Source organism: Pseudonaja textilis, chromosome 3 (assembly GCF_049901715.1).
Source record: "Pseudonaja textilis isolate UNSWEBS1 chromosome 3, rPseTex1.2, whole genome shotgun sequence".
Classification (NCBI taxonomy): domain Eukaryota; kingdom Metazoa; phylum Chordata; class Lepidosauria; order Squamata; family Elapidae; genus Pseudonaja; species Pseudonaja textilis.
Window position 1 is genome coordinate 7,208,753 of NC_141992.1, and position 17,413 is coordinate 7,226,165.

General features: G+C 43.6%; 1 protein-coding gene across 3 annotated transcripts in view; it reads left to right on the forward strand.

Annotated features, from left to right (window-relative positions):
• Positions 1-858: 858 nt before the first annotated feature.
• MYT1 (myelin transcription factor 1) overlaps positions 859-17,413 on the forward strand; it is a 160,024-nt gene continuing 143,469 nt past the window's right edge. For 2 of the 3 annotated variants that reach the window (XM_087928876.1, XM_087928877.1), the window contains exon 1: positions 859-1,510. The gene's annotated coding sequence lies outside the window, so the exon portion shown is untranslated. The remainder of the gene's footprint in view (positions 1,511-17,413) is intronic. The other variant, XM_087928875.1, reaches the window with a different exon arrangement.

Here is a 17,413-nt window from a genome sequence, read left to right on the forward strand (position 1 = left end):
ACCTCAAGCACAAAAAAGTCCTGAAGTGAAGTTTTCCAAGTAGAAACGAAAGCATTTCTATTTTATTTTTTTCCTTTGATCAAAGCAGTCGGTTCAGCCATCTCTGCTAACTCCCATCAGTTGTTGTGGCCGTTCATCTTCTTGTAGCCAGTTCACTTCTGAAACCAAGAAAGGTACATCATCTGCATTTATCTTCAGAAAATAGAAAAGGCTTGTCTTTTTTTTAAAAAAAAAAAAAAAGGAGGAGGAGGAGGAGCTAACGGAAGTCACTTTCATAACGCGAAGTTGGATAAAGTTTGCCAAAGATGTTGGAACTAACTTTGCAAACCGCAGCGAGCGTCCTGAAAATAATAATAATAATAATAATAATAATTTTTAAAAATGCGGTGTGGGGTCGGTCCTGTGGCTGCGCCCAAAGACTCTTCGGCTCTTTCCGTGTTCAAAATCGGCTCCGCCGTTCTGCTTCCTTTTTCTCCGTTAATGGCTCTAGGAGGTCATAAAGACGGGGTGGGGAGGAAGGGGGAACTACTTTGGCTGCTGGCGAGGCTACGCAAGGGCATCTGTCACTCCCTGCTTGTTGCTATTAGAAATTATGGGACTGTACCATAAGCAGGAAACGCGGAGGGGGAGGAAAGGAGGTGGGGGGAAGAGAAAATTAAGCCGGCAATTCCAACCTTCCTGAATTCATTTCTCTCTCTCTCTCTTTTGCATTAAAAAAAAGCGAGCCAAAGGTTAGATATTAATGTCTCGAAGTGGATCTTGGAAAGCGGGAGGCATTCTCCCCTTCTCTTGAACTGGGAAGGGGAGATATTTCAGAGATCCCGTTTAAAGCAAACCCCCCGCCTTTAAAATAAATAAATAAATAACTCGGCACCTCTGTGTGTGTGTGTGTGTCCCCCTCCCTTCCCTACTGTAGATTTATTTCACCTCCGAGAGTAAACAGATATATTGCCAACCCAAAAGGTTGCTGGGTAGTGTACTGTATTTACAAAGGGAAGGAGAAAAGAGCTCCCCCGCTTCACCTCCTCCTCCTCCTCCTCCCTCTCTCTCTCTCTCTCTCTCTCTCTCTCCCCCCTCCCTCCATCCCATTAATGCGACCGATCATTAAGTGAGACGCTGCCTTTAGCAGGCTTCAAGAGTTCGCCCAGGAACGACTAAAGAGGCGAAGACGTTGAAAAAGCTTCCGTCAATCTCTCTCTCTCTCTTTTTTTTTTCCGGGGTGAGGAAACAGGGCCCCCGTTGTTGTTGTTTTTTTAGCAAGTCCTCCCCTCGGCTTAGTTCCCCCACAACACACACACACACACACACATACGCACTCACATACAGAGAGGCTTTGCAGCCTCCGGTACCTTCCAACTCTCTCCAGTCGCCTCCTCTCTCTCTCTCTCTCTCTCTCCCCTCTCCCCCTCCCCACCGAGCCCCAACTCTGCCGTTCGCTCCGATACATTTCATGACTGCCTTCTGTGATGTCATTTTGCAAAAAGGAGAGACAATAGAACTGGCGGCCAAGGTAAGTCCGGGTGTGTTTGTGTGTATGTTGTTTTGGTTGGGTTGGGTTGAGTTGGGTTGGGTTGGGTTGATTAAGCCGCTTACGCGGTATTTGTTTGCTGGCTGGCTTGTTGCGGGGGGGGGGGGGGGGGGGACAAAAGAGGAGGCAGGAAGCTCGGGAGCGGTGGGCTGTTGTGCTGCTGTTAGGTTGTTGTTTGTTGTGGTGGTAGTGGTTTCCGGGTGGCAAAGGAACCGAGAACTCAATAAGAATCGCCAGAGGTGTGGAGCGAAGCCAGAAAGATGGGGAGTTGGGGGGAGAACTGGATGGTGGACAATATATATGTGTTGGTCTGTTTGTCTGTTTGTCTGTCTCCCTCTCCGGAAGAGGTTGTGTGGAGCAATCCCTGTAAAAGACACCCCTCCATCCATCTCGAGAATCTTTGTTGATCAAAGAGCTAGATGTTCTCGTTGGTTGTTTGATATTTCCTGCGGTTTCGGTGGAATCCGGCACACTACGGATCTCTCTCTCGTTGGATTAAGTAGAAATAAAAGCCTGTGGGGATGGGGGAGAAAGTGTAGGAAGTGAAAATGCAGGACTCTTTCACTCTGTTCTCCCCACCCAGCTGGAAAACTTTCCCCCAGCTGTTCTTCCAGAAAGCGTATGAAACCTTCGGAACTTGTGGGTGCTCCATCACTGGAGGTCTTTAAGAGACTGGACTGCCGTTTGTCTGAAAGGGTCCAGGGTCTCCTGCCTGAGGGGGGCAGGGGTTAGATTAGAAGACCTCCAAGGTCCCTTCCAACTCTGTTATTTTATTCTATTCTAAGGAAGGGCTCTAGAGGTGACCATCCAACCTGAATCGTCTTTATCCAAGTCGAGGAAGGGAAGGGCTGTTGGGTTCCTCTTGACGCTGTCCAGGGTCCTGAAAGGGTCCAGCGTTCACTCCTCTTTCCCCCCGGCAGGCGTTTGAAAGACGGTAGAGAGAGGGGGGGGGGAGTTCGTGAATTGAAGCTGAATATTCTTCACCAGCACACACACACACACACACACACACACACACACACACACACACACATTCCCCCATGAAAAGGCAAAACAACCTCTTCGCTCAAAAGTGAAGCTTGCTGTTGTCCTACACTTTGGAATAAAAAGAAGCAGGGTGTAGAAACTCAGGTTTTAAAGGGGCAAAGCCACCGTATAAGCTAAAACGTTAAAAAAAAATAATGACAACTAGGAGAGAGGAAGAGAGAGAAAGAAAGAAAAAGAAGGAAGGAAGGAAGGAAGGAAGGAAGGAAGGAAAGAGAGAAAGAAAGAAAGAAAGAAAGAAAGAAAGAAAGAAAGAAAGAAAGAAAGAAAGAAAGAAAGAAAGAAAGAAAGAAAACGTGGACTTTATAAACATGCCAGAAGTCAGCTTTCTGCAGTCTGGAGACTTTCTGCAATCTGGACTACAAAGACCATCACCAGCCATGGGCTGATGAGAATTGTAGTCTGGCATAGGGTTAGGAAAGCCTGCAGTGAGTTTTATTGTTCTAATTGCATAAACTACCAACTTATCATTCAGTTCTCTTCTCTCTCTCTCTTTCTCTCCCTCTTTCTCTCCCTCTTTCTCTCTCCCTCTCTCTCCCCCCCACTCTCTGCTTCTCCGTTCCTAACGATCTCCTTAACTTAAATATAACTCTCTCCGAATGCCCTAATGAAGAGCTGGGTTGTACAATGTAACTTGATGTTTTATTTATGGAAATGCCATTTTGGAATGGCAGATAGGCAGAAATCGTCCTTATTCTGCTAAAATTAGCAAAGGGAGGCCTTTGTCTGCGGTGTGAAGCGGGCACTGTTTGCCTGGTGAACCTTTATTGTTGAATACGAAGCAGGGATTGTTATGTTTATCTCAATTCCTGACTATTAAATTTATATATTAAAACATTTTAAAGATATAAATGGAAGCTGAACCCTCTGGGACCTGGCCTAAAGTTTTCATGGCAACTATCGGCTATCACCGAACAGGGAAAAGGGGCCTTTAGGGCTGTGTGGATTGTGAACACAACTCTCTTAGTTTTGTGTTTTATTGCTGGCTGGCGTGCGTTTGTTGTGATCCGTGCAGTAACACTCCGGCTGAAGTTTGCCTGCTCTCTAATAATTGCATCCATCCTGGTTCGCATTGGCTCATCTGCTCTTATTATCAGCTCCTTCCATATGTCCACTTTAATTAAAGGCAGACAAAAGAAGAGGAGATGGGGAAAAGGGGGTTATTATGGGAATTAAAGTTGAACAGTTGCTTTGATTGCAACAGGGATGTTGCAACTGAGTAGTGGTGAAAGAGGGCGGGGTGGGTTTTTTGTTGTTGTTGTTGTTGTTTTATTGGTGGGGTGCCTGCATTTTGATTTCAATTTTGGCAATGTATTTATGACTGAAAAAGTAGACTAGTAAAACCCAGTTAAGCCAAGTTATCCGCTGATTCAGAATCACCAACTGTGCTTCTCGGTTCTGCAGGCAAACAAAGAGACATCAAATATAGATCTAATCTACATGGCAAAGTTTCCTAGCTTTTTTTTTTAAGAAAAGAAAGATCCAATAACAAAAACAAGCATTCTTCAACCTCCTCCAGTTTTGAGCATCTTTAGACTGTTGGTAACTCATTAGCAGTGTGCGAATGTCTATAGCTTGGATGCATACACAAAAAAAGGTGGGGGCAGAGGGGGAATATCTTAAGTCGAGTCCAGTTAGAGAAGAAACACTTAGATTCTCAAAAACAAAACCATCTTCTTTGCCTCTCCCCCCAAAAAAGAAACCTTCGGAAGGTTGACTGATGGCTTGCAACTCTATATTTAGACAAGTATAAATAGAATGCCATGTGTATATATAGAATATACTACAAGGAGCCGTGATCTTGGGAGAAATTAGCTCTATATTTCTACTCCTTTTTTCTGACCTGGCTTTTGTAAGCCTGAACAGAAAGACATGCTTTGGGAACTTAAAGGAAAACTGCACACACACACACAAGAGTTTATGGCTCCGTTAGATAGATTTTTTTTTTAAAAAAATACCCAGCTGTATCTGCCAGAGTTTATTTTATGGAATGCTCATCGCTGACCCCTGTGACTAAATTTGCCAACATTTTATGTCCTTGGAGTGAGTCCTAGAAATGGGTCCTGCAGGGCCTGCATGCTCAATGATTCCTACTGAGTTATGTAGGCTAGAAAAGAAGAAAACATGACTTCTATATCTAGACTATCTATCTATTTATCCATCCATCCACCCATCTAACAATAGCTATTGCTATTGTTCTCTCTCTCTCCCCTAACCCATCCATCCATCCATCCATCCATCCATCCATCCATCCATCTATCCATCTATCCATCTATCCATCTATCCATCTATCTATCTGAAACTGGACAGCCATTAGTCTGGAATAGCAATAGCACTTAGACTTATATACCACTTCACGGTGCTTTAACCGCTCTCTCTAAGCAGTTTACAGAGTCAGCCTATGACTCCTAATAATCTGGGCCTTCATTTTATCGACCTCGGAAGGCTGGAAGGCTGAATCAATCTTGAGCCGGTCAGGATCGAACTCCTGGCAGTGAGCAGAGTCAGCCTGCAATACTGCATTCTAAGCACTGCACCACCATATATTGGTCATAAGTGTGAACATGGTCATGTCGCTTTTTTCAGTGCTACTGTAATTTTGAATGGCCACTAAACAAATGGCTGTAAGACAAGGATTACCTGTGTTTATTATTTTCTATTTTTGAAGACACTGGGTCCCCTAGGAGATTTTAGATCGTGCCCATTCTTCTATCAAATTAACTTATAAGTTCTACTCATTCTTAGAAGGGTCATTAAGTATTCCATTTGAAGATAATCTTACATCCCCAAATGATCAATCCAAGCATTATTAATAATGCCACTCTAGCGGGGAAGAACAGGACAAGGGGAAGTTAGTCAGATCTCTCCATCTTGGCCATGATGGGTTTTCAAGAAAGTCTTATTTTACTTCAAAGGATGGAACAGAAGTGGACCTGTTTGCCAGGAAAACAGGCATGGAGCTACCGTTCCTCCATTTTGGAAGAAAAGAACCATGATTCATGGTGGTCGCCTTCAGAGCCCAACATGGCTTGGGGCCAGGTTATTTGAAGGACCATCTTTCTCCATTTATATCTCCCTGACCCATCAGAGCAGGGTTAAGGGTGACCCTCCTAAAGAGGTCTTTCTAGCACAGAAGTCTCCAAACTTGGCAACTTGTAGACTTCAAGTCCCAGAATTCTCCAGCCAGCTATGTTCCAGCTATGCTGGCTAGAGAATTTGGGACTTGAAGTCCACAAGTCTTAAAGTTGCCAAGTTTGGGGACCCTTGTCCTAGCAGGACCAAGAAGAAGAGCGTTCTCTGTAGTGGCTCCTCCCTGTAGAATATCATCCCCATGGATATAAGATTGGCCCTCACTTGGGCACATTTTCTCCAGGCCCTGAAGACCCGGTTTGCCCCATGTGCTTTGGGATACAAGACGGAGAGGGTGGCTTATTTCACTGTTGTCACTAGGGTGGTAGTGGGTGTTACTGCTTTCCTTATAAACTAGCCGGAGTTGTTGAAAGTGAGTTGGGTGGCCATATTTGGATGGATGGATGGATGGATGGATGGATGGATGGATGGATGGATATGGATTGATAGATTGATTGATAGAAGACAGATTAGGTAGGTAGGTAGGTAGGTAGGTGGGTGGGTGGGCAGATGGATGGATAAATGTCAAACTAGGTAGATAGGTAGATGGATGAATGAATGCATGGATATAGATAGGCAGGCAGGCAGGCATGCACAGAACAGACAGAGAAAGAAAGAAAGAAAGAAAGAAAGAAAGAAAGAAAGAAAGAAAGAAAGAAAGAAAGAAAGAAAGAAAGAAAGAAAGAAAGAAAGCTAGCTTAGGATGATGTTCTTAATATCTTCTTCTGCCTAAAAATGCAAGAGCTGGTAAAAGAAATAAAGATATGACCACAACTGAGCCTAAAACTTCTCTTATTAAGTGCACTTTACCAAACACCGCAGTCGTTAAGTTAGTAATATGGTTGTTAAAGGAATCTGGCTTCCCCATTGACTTCGCTTTTTCAGAAGGTTGCAAAATGTGATCCCATGACCCCAGCACATTGCAACCGGTGTGAACCGGTTTGCCAAGAGTCTGAATTTTGATCAGGTGACCACAGGGATGCTGCAAAGGTTGTAAGTGTGAAAAAGGGCCCTAGGTCACTTTTTTCAGTGCCGTTGTAATTTCGGTCACTAAACGAACTGCTGTAAGTTGAGGGTCACCCATCACCATCTTTCTTCCTCTGTTAGAACCTGCTTTTTAGATTCAGCAAGGAAAATATTGTTTTCCTTTTCTCTACAAGGCTATTCTAGTTGGGAAAAATTTGGAGCCAGGCTGCTTTGGGCTGAATTTGCCCAAAGCAAATTCTGTAGATAAGGAAAAGCCAAGGAAGGCCGATGTCTTCTGATGATTAAATTTGATGTTATTAATACACAACTGTGCAGGAGATGAGAATTCAACCCACGCGACCAGCCCAGATATAAGCCAATTTCATCCCTAATGGAAAAAAATACTTTATGCTGAAGTTATTATTAATGAACGCAAGGATGAAAGCTCTTAAAAACAACAACAAGAAGATAGACCACAATAAATCCATGAAGGCACATTCATTTTCATTTCCAGGGATAAATCTTTTGAGCTGAACATTGAAAAGGGGGAACAGAGTCGCTGTTGTAGTTTTTAACAAGTCTCTGGAAAAAAAAATAATAAACCATTGCAACGCAGAACTTGAGAATGGTAAATGAGATGTTTAATTATTACAAAGGGCTCTCTTTTCTCTCTCTCTCTCTCACACATACACACACACCCCGCACACACACAAAAAAACGTCCTTCCTTTTTTGCTACATAGGCTATTTATATGCTTAGTAATGAATATATCCTGATGTAACCTCATTCGCTCAGAGCAATGCAAGTCACGTTGTGGGCAGGTTGTGATCCACAAAGATCCATTGCAGCAGGCAGGGAGAATCTTTTGAGCTTGCAAATGTGAGGGTGCATCATCTGGGAAGTAAGCCCCTTAATCCAGTAATCAAGAGGAAAGGCACTGAGCAGGGCTCAGCCTGCAGCCTTATTATTTATGAATAAATAGGGTGACAGGGGATCGAAGAAGGATGAGATCAGACTGAATGCAAAGGTTTTCCGCTTAATCAGATCACGGAGGAAGCTAAAAAGGACATACTATGAAGTCCTCTAACACAGTTTCCAGGATTCTTCGGCCACTGTCTCCCCTCTTCTCAAAGCGGGGAGCGCTGAAGTTTCCTTCGGCAAGGCACAAAGTTTGATCCAGTGGTTAGGATGCTGGCCTAAAAACCCAACGATTATCAGTTTTAACTCTGCCTTAGGCATCAAAACTGATTGGGTGATTTGGGCCAATCACCAGGAGACGGTTTATTCCAGTCCCCACCTTAGGTGGAAAACTGGTTGGCTGACTCTGGACCAATCACGAGGAGGCGGTGAATTTTAGTCCCGCCCTTAGGCAAGAAAGACAGCTGGGTGACTTTCGGCCAACCATTTGGAGACGGTGAGTTCTAGTCCCGCCTTAGGCAAGAAAGACAGATGGGTGATTTGGGGCCAACCATTTGGAGACTGTGAGTTCTAGTTCCGCCTTAGGCAAGAAAGACAGCTGGGTGACTGGGCCAATTACTAAGAAACTGGGAGTTGTTGACTTACTTTGGGACAATCACCAGGAGGCAATGAGTTCTAATCCTGCCTTAAGCATGAAAGTCACCTGTGTGACTTTGAGCCAATTATCAGGAGCTTGTGAATTCTAGTCCCGCCTTAGGCAAGAAAGACAGCTGGGTGACTTTGGGCCAATCACGAGGAGATGGTGACTTCTAGTACCGCCTTAGGCAAGAAAGACAGCTGGGTGACTTTGGACCAATCACGAGGAGATGGTGACTTCTAGTCCCACCTTAGGCAAGAAAGAGAGCTGGGTGACTTTGGGCCAATCACTAGGAGATGGTGACTTCTAGTCCCACCTTAGGCAAGAAAGAGAGCTGGGTGACTTTGGGCCAATCACGAGGAGATGGTGACTTCTAGTACTGCCTTAGGCAAGAAAGACAGCTGGGTGACTTTGGACCAATCACGAGGAGATGGTGACTTCTAGTCCCACCTTAGGCAAGAAAGACAGCTGGGTGACTTTGGGCCAATCACGAGGAGATGGTGACTTCTAGTCCCGCCTTAGGCAAGAAAGACAGCTGGGTGACTTTGGGCCAATCACCAGGGGAGTGTTTATTCCAGTAAAAACCGGTTGGGTGACTCTGGACCAATCAACAGGAGGTTGGACTAGTCCAGGGGTCTCCAATCTTGGCAACTTTAAGACTTGTGGACTTCAACTGTTGGTTTAGTGACCGTTCGAAATTACAACTGAAAACTGAAAAAAGTGACTTATGAGTCTTTTTCACACTTACGACCATTGCAGCATCCCCATGGTCACGTGATCAAAATTCAGACGCTTGGCAACTGACTCATATTTATGATGGTTGCCATGTCAAAGGGTCATGTGATCCCCTGTGATGACCCAGAGTGTAACACAAACATAACAAAATCCAAAATGTAAATAAATACCCTTTAATGCCTCCAACTTGGCTCCACTGTTCAATAATACTCAGTTGGAGATAAAACGTACTCAAAAATAGTCTTCAAAAGAAAGCAATACAGTCTGAATTTAATGAGCAGATAGCAGTGAAATAAAAAAAAAAAAAAACTACAATGATGAAATTTCCACAACGGAACAGGAGAAATATTTACCAAATTCAAGGAGATAGCAAGGCACAGTCTGTTGGAAGGACGCCAACCAAGATAATTTCAGACCAAAATAAAACACACTTTGCTTCTGGCAAAACTGTATTTTAATGTCTCTCTTATATACTATTCTCCCCAGCTGCAACCAATGAGGAGGATCATGGCCACTTCCTCTCTCATAAGCCATGTTGTTGCCTTCTCCTTTCCTCCCTGTGTGTCCTAGGATGAAGAGGGGATGGGCCTGGTCCTTCCTCTGACTGCCCAGCCGGCCTCAGCCCTTCCCCAGCCTCCTCCACAACCTCCGGAGCCACACTTCCACTCCTTATTGACTTTTCCTCCTCTCCCTCAGAGTCCGACTCTACCAAGGGCATGACATCCCCTTTTGTAACTTTCTCACCAGCAAAGCCAAATGGGAAAGCCAGATTCACTTAACAGTCGTGTTCCTAACTTAACCACTGCAGTTAATCACTTAACCACCGCGGCAAGAAAGGTTGTAAAATGGGGCAAAACTCATTTAACAACTGTCTCGCTTAGCAATGTAAATTTTAGGCTCAATGTGTGTCAGCTTTGGAAGCCGTATTAGCACCAAGTGCTTCCACGCGGCCACATTGTTGAGCCCGGGAAAATGGGAGGGGGGAATTTCTTGGAGTGTATGTGGTTAGGCATAAAAGTATTCTTTTTCTAAGTCAAGGACGTGTTATTTCTGCACCAGGCTGAGAGGACGTCTCAAGTTGGGATGGATGGTGATTGGGGCACATGATGCAATGATGGGCGCAGGGGGTGGATTTGTAATTTTTTTTACTTTAAGGGAACTCAGAGCTTTCAGATTTGGGATTTCCCACATGTGCCGGTTTACTACTTAAATAAAAAGAACTTTGGAGACCGTGTCTGTCTCAGAGCTGGAGTGGAGGCTATCTGGAAGGCTGAATGGTGGTCGTAAGTTGAGGACTGCCTCTATGTGGGGCAGCAAGTGTCCATAGATAACATGCTGCTGAAGCTTCAGCTGTACGCAGAACTGACTAACCAGCCGAACAGAGGAGAGGGGAAACATAAAAAAAGAAAGAAAGAAAGAAAGAAAGAAAGAAAGAAAGAAAGAAAGAAAGGAAGGAAGGAAGGAAGGAAGGAAGGAAGGAAGGAAGGAAGGAAGGAAGGAAAGAAAGAAAGAAAGAAAGAAAGAAAGAAAGAAAGAAAGAAAGAAAGAAAGAAAGAAAGAAAGAAAGAAAGAAAGAATAGTTTGTTTTTGATAAATTATAGCAGCAAGTCAGAGATTCGGCCTGTGACATGTTTTGTCCTCCCCCTCCCCCCTCCCCTCCCCCCGCCATTTGATCCCTGTAAACTGAGATGGCAGCAATTGAACTTGGGAGTTCATGCATGTGAAGCAGATTCTCTTTATCGCCATGATGTAGTCCTGAAACTGAAGCAGACGAGGGGGTTTTACTTTCCGAAAGAAACCGATGCTTTGCTTTGCAGGCAGGGCATAGTAAGAGGACTCTTGGAAACTCCATTCCATTTTTACTTTCCTTTGCTCAATATTAAATCGGACCATTACGGAGCCGGAATAGATTCTCCTCCTTCTGAGCACTCCTCACGACTGTGACAAAAGTCCTTCTTCTTCTCTTTCAGCGCTACCTTTTCTTCACCTCCTCCTTCTTCTCAGATCTGTTTGCGACATCATCAGCTCCTCTTCCTCCTCCATCACCATCACCCCTATCTCCTTCTCCTCCTTCTTCTTCTCAATTACTAGTTTGCATACCACTATCTCCTTTCTTCCTTCTTTCCTTCTCCTCTCCTCTTTTTCCTCTTCTCCTTCTCTTCCTCGCCTTCTTCTCCTCCTCCTCCTCCTTCCTCCTCATCCCCCCCTTCAAGCATTTGCTAGAAATCAGTCTTCCTACAACTTAAATCCATTACTCTGTGCTCAAACCTCCTATTCTTCCCCAAAACCAAATCTCTCTACACCCTTGTTCGTTCCCTTCCTTCTCTAAGCATGGTCTAGTTTGTTAAAGAGTAATTTATAAATATTTATGCATGTTGTGTGAGTCAGAAGGAGGGCTGGGAAAACATCTGCAGACCAAACTTTGTCAAGGACCTTGGAGTACTCACCCCTAATGACCTAAGTGCTAGAGCCCACTGTAACTACAAAACCAAAAAGGCATTAAGAGTTGTTAATCTAATCCTACGTAGCTTCTTTTCTGGTACTATCACACTACTAACTAGAGCATACAAAACTTTTGCTAGACTTATACTTGAATACAGCTTATCAGTCTGGAACTCATATCATGCACCTGATATTAACACAATTGAAAAAGTCCAGAAATATTTCACAAGAATAGTTCTCTGCTCCTCTACTCATTGCAGAATACCTTATGCCACCAGACTTGAAACTCTAGACCTAGAAAACCTAGAACTACTCCACCTTCAGTCCGATCTAAGTATAGTACATAAAATTATACACTGTAATGTCCTACCTGTCAATGAATACTTCAGCTTCAACCATAATAATACAAGAGCACACAATAGATACAAACTCAAGGTTAATCGCACCAAACTTGATTGCAGGAAATACGACTTCATCAACAGAGTGGTCAATGTCTGGAATACTCTACCCGACTCTGTAGTTTCTTCCCCAAACCCCAAAAACTTTAACCTTAGACTGTCTACTATTGACCTCACCCCTTTCCTAAGAGGTCTGTAGGGGGCGTGCATAAGTGCACCAACGTGCCTACCGTCCCTGTCCTATTGTTTCTTTTTATTTTTTCTTATAAGTATCTATCTCATGCATTCAAAACTATATTTATTCTTATACCTGTATCTTGTAAGCAATTGACAAATCAAATAAATACTAAAATACCCTTCCTATCCTGGATATAAACTGTCTCAAGTCCTTCGCTCGGGACAGTGCTATAAGGCAAATGTCATGGCCCCGTTGGAGCCTGAGTCAGTGGAGGAGGATGAGCTGGAGCTGGGGCCGAGGGAAGTTGAGGGGGTGGCCTCATTGGCTTTGGAGGAACATGGGGAGGAGCTGAACAAAGCCGCCCCAGGTCCCTCGGGCTTGGGACAGCTTGCCAGTAGGGAAGAACAGGGACAGGACGATCGAGAGGGAGGGGGAAGAGAGGGCAGGCAGTGGAGATGAAGAGTGATGAAGCTCAGGCAATGAGCAAGGACCGCCCCCTCCTGATCCCTGAGCAAGAAGAGTGGAGAGGAGGCGGGAACAGCGCAGACCAACCCGACAACTGGAGAGGAGAACGCCCCATTCCTCTTCACGAGGCACTCCTGGGAGACTGAGACTTAAGGAGATGCTGTGGGGAGGGGCCCTTGTTGGGAACAAATGCTGAATTTGTGGGGTTTTGTGTGCTGTTGCCGATGTCTGGAGTCCACTGGACTTCTTGCCTAGTTCCTTTGCTTCGTAGAACTGACGACCATGTTGCCTCGCTGGATTTCTTGCCTGGAAGCCGTTGTGTGAACAGCATTTTGCTGGACTACTCGCAGCCACAGGCTGCTGGAGGTGTGTGTGTGTGTGTGTGTGTGTGTGTGTGTGTGTGTGTGAGTGTTTTGCTCTGGGACTTGCCATAAATATGGGAGTGTTTGGGGGAAAGGTTGGAGCAATAAAGGGGAGTTTGAACTGTCAGCTGGCTGTGTTGCCTCCATGCCTTGCTCCAGGTCATCACACATTTTCTGCCAAAACAACTACACACAGGGACAGTATTTTCCCTCCGCTGAACACCTATTTCCTGCAGTTCTACCTAATGTCTATCCATATTAACCTATATAGTGTGGTTGCAGTATTATTATTTATCCTTCTTATTATCTTCTCTATGTCCCTCTTTTATTGCTGTTATTATTGTTCTGCACCAGAGACAAATTCCTGTGTGTCTAATCACACTTGGCCAAATAAAGTGTTCAATTCAACTCAATTATTCAATAAACTGTGGCGCCCAGCAGCCAATACATGCATTCAACATGAATCGGATGGAAGTAGTCCTCGACCACAATTGGGACCAGCATTCCTGTTGATAAGCAAGGCAGGTGTTAAGTGAGTCGTGGGATGATCCGGGGTGTGGCACAAAAGCAACAAAGTCAAATAAGCAAGAAGAGTCCCTTTATTATCCAGAGCTTTGCCCCCAAAGTCCAGGTTACCTTCTGGCTGGAGAAAAACTCTCCCAGGAACAGCCTTTGACTGTAGAAAATTCAGTCCAAAACAAGGTACGTACAAAGGGTAACTTAAAATCCAAACAAACCACACTGCAGTAATTAACTGAACAGGGGCAGGAGAAGGAATTGCAGAATTGAAAGCACAACAAAACACACACAGTTGGGAAGACGCCAGGAACCCAGATAAGCCTTGACGATACCAGATAATTCACGATTTGCTCCCAACAACTTGCTGTGCACAGCTTCCCTTTTTAAACCCTGTGTTCCCAGCTACAGCTAATGAAGGGAATCAGGGCCCTTTCCTTCCCCATAAGCCACACAACTCATGTTGCTCCCTTCTCCGTTCCTCCCTGTGTGCCCTAGGATGAAGAAGGGGTGGGCCTGGGTCTTCCTCCGAATCCCCTCTCCCTTGCTCTACCTCTTCCCTGCTCTGCCCAGCCGGCCTTTGCCCTTCCCCAGTTTCTTCCACAGCCAACAGAGCCAGACTCCCACTCCCTGTCAGCTGCTCGGCCTCCACCTCCGAATCAGATTCCGATAGGGGCATGACAGTCATGCCTGATTTTACAACTATTTTCTCTGCAGTAGTTAAGTGAATTGCTGCATCTGTTAAGCGAATCATGAGGTCATCAAACAAACCTAAATGTTTGTCGAAAGCTGGCTGGGAAAGTCACGAAGGGTGATGAAGTGACTCCGGGATACCGCAGCCATCAAAAACACATGCCAGTTGCCAAAGGTCTGAATTTCAATCATGTGGCCATGGGGATTCTGCGATGGTTCGATTTTAAGGCATTTTATTCAGTTACAGATAGTCCTCGACCCACAACAGTTCACTTAGTGGCCACTCGAAGCTGCAACAGCACTGAAAAAAGTGATGAGCATTTTTCACACTTACAACCGTGGCAGCATCCCCGTGGTCCCGTGGATTAGATTCGGATGCTTGGCAACTGACTCACATTTATGACAGTTGCAGTGTCCAGGGGGTCATGTGATCAAGTTTTGGAACCTTCTGACAAGCCAAGCCAATGGAGAAATTCAGATTCATTTAACAACTGTGGCAAGAAAAGTCGTAAAATGGGACAAACACACTTAACAAAAGTTTCACTTAGCAACCTACATTTTGGGCTCAATTGTGGTCATAACTCGAGGACTACCTCTACCGTTATAACTTCAAACAAATGGCTGTAAGCCAAGGGCTACCTGTACATATATTGAACATGAACATGAACCAGATCAATGCACTTAACATGGATCAGGCATACGTATTTCAGTTTGACTCTTACAGAACAGGATGGACCAACAGCTTAACTTACAACCACAGCTGAGCTACAAGTTTCTGCTGCTAAGTGGGACAGTTGCTAAGTGAGTTTTGCCCCATTTTACAACCTTTCTTGCCGCAGCTGCTAAGGGAATCACTGCAGTTGTGAAATTGGTAAAAACGTTAAGAGAATCAGGCTGCTTGTTAGAAGGCTGCAGAAGGGAAGCGCAAGATGGATGGATGGAGATTGATCGGTCGATCGATTGATAGGTAGGTAGATAGATCAGTGGCGGGCTTCAAAAAAGATTACTACCGGTTCTGTGGGCGTGGCTTGGTAGGCGTTGCTTGGTGGGTGTGGCAGGGGAAGGATACTGCAAAATCTCTCTTCCCTCCCCACCTCACTAACCTGCTTTCCAGCTCCGTTCTCCTGTGCAGGGCAACCAAAGAAGATCCAGCCAATCAGCTGGGACTCGGGAGGCAGAGAAGAGATGGGGGCGGGGCCAGTCAGAGGTGGGATTTGCCGGTTCTCCAAACTACTCGAAATTTCTGCTACCGGTTCTCCAGAACAGGTCATAACCTGCTGAATACCACCTCTGAGATAGATAGATAGATAGACAGACAGACAGACAGACAGATAGAGTAGACAGACAGACAGACAAGATAGATAGATAGATATTGTAGATAGATAGGCAGGCAGGCAGGAAGCGAAAGGAAGCAAGCAAGCTTGGGGTGATGTCCTTCACATGTTCTTCCACCTAAAAATGCAAGCACTAGTAAAAAAAAATAAAGGTAGTCATTGGTTTACGACCACAACTGAGCCTAGAACCTCTCTTATTAAGTGAACTTTGCTGTATTTTACGACCTTTCTTGCTACAGCTGTTAAGTGAAACACCGCAGTTGTTCAGTTAGTAACACGTTTGTTAAATACGTTGTAACTTTGAACGGTCCTTAAAGGAACTCTTATAAGTTGAGGACTACCTGTGTTTACTCAATTGAATTGATAAGAAAGGCTGTAGAAAGACATTAGCAATCAAAACAGGCACCACATAGACAAATAATATGAATGTTTGCCCTGTAGGGACCCTGTAACCAATATCTGGGATAATATCTTTTCTTCAACTGTTACAATACCAATCACAGCTGTCTTGCACCGTGTTGCTTTTGTCATGAGCTAGGCTGTTGAAAACAGTGTAAAAAAGAAATAAATCTATAAGCAAATTCAGAATTTATCTATCTTCATTACTCTGATCATTCAGTTTATCCACGTGGACCCATCAGAGGTAATAACCTTATAAAAAAAAAAACAAGATTGCTAGTAAAAAAAACAATTATAAGACAATGCATTTAAAATATATGAGTGCATATTTGAAAAACATATTGCCACAATAAAGTCTTATTTATCCCCGGCTGCTAAGTTTAGACATCATCTTTCATTGTCTCTCTAGAAATATTGAAAGTTCAACTTGGCTATCAGATGGTATGAATGTTATTATGGTTGGGGGCTGAGATAGTAGCTTAGGCTGATGTATAACTCAGCCAAATAAAGATTTTTATTTGGTAGAAAGGGTGAATGAAGAAATAATGAGTTAGAGATCAAATTATATAAGTTGTGTGAACAGGCCAAAGTCAGGTGCTGTTACAATGCTGGCTAACAAATCTGCTTTTTAATATTTTTTTTAATTAAAATCATCAAAAAATAATCATCAGGAAAATAGGAAAGGGAAAGAAAGGAAAAAGTGCAGGGAGAAAAAGTATCCACTTCCGATTTTTTTTCAAGGCAGTAAAAATGCAGAGTAAAATCACAAGCTCAACTTTTTACTTTACCAATTTAACAAATACTGGCCATTTCTACACAAACTATGCTAATCAGTAAAACCAACATGAAAAGGGTCATTTTTTTTTCCTGTCCTGAGCACAAAATCCAGAAATTAAGTGTTGTACCGCATGATTCTTGACAAATGTATCTTTTCTTTTATGTATACTGAGAGCATTTGCACCAAGATAAATTTCTTGTGTGTCCAACCACACTTGGCCAATAAAGGATTCTATTCTATTCTATTCTATTCTATTCTATTCTATTCTATTCTATTCTATTCTATTCTGCATTCTATTCTGCATTCTATTCTATTCTATTCTGCATTCTATTCTATTTGTATTTATTTCTGTTTCTATTCTAATTAATTCTATTCTATCCCATCCCCTATTCTATTCTATTCTATTCTATTCTATTCTATTCTATTCTATTCTACATTCTATTCTATTTGTATTTATTTCTATTTCTATTCTAATTAATTCTATTCTATCCCATCCCATCCCCTATTCTATTCTACTCTACTCTACTCTATACTCTACTCTACTCTACTCTATTTTAAATGGTTTACAAGAAGACGTAAAGCTGGATGTGTTTTTTTCTTTAATTAAAGCAGTCAATTTTGTCATTTCTGCTATTTCCATCACTACTTATTCCATCAAATTTTCTGTTGTGGGAATTGATGCAGCTTTGCATTTCTGCACATATAGAGAATCCTAAGGTGACCAACTTTTTCACAATGAGAAAGAGGACACAAATAAATTGAAGAAAAAAACAAAGCCACTTGCGCATGGCACACGCTCTCAAAACAATTCTCCTGTGTGGAGTGCATGCGTCTCATAATCGCGTCTCGCCTCACTGTACCGAGCCTTGACGAATCGTCATGTCAAATACA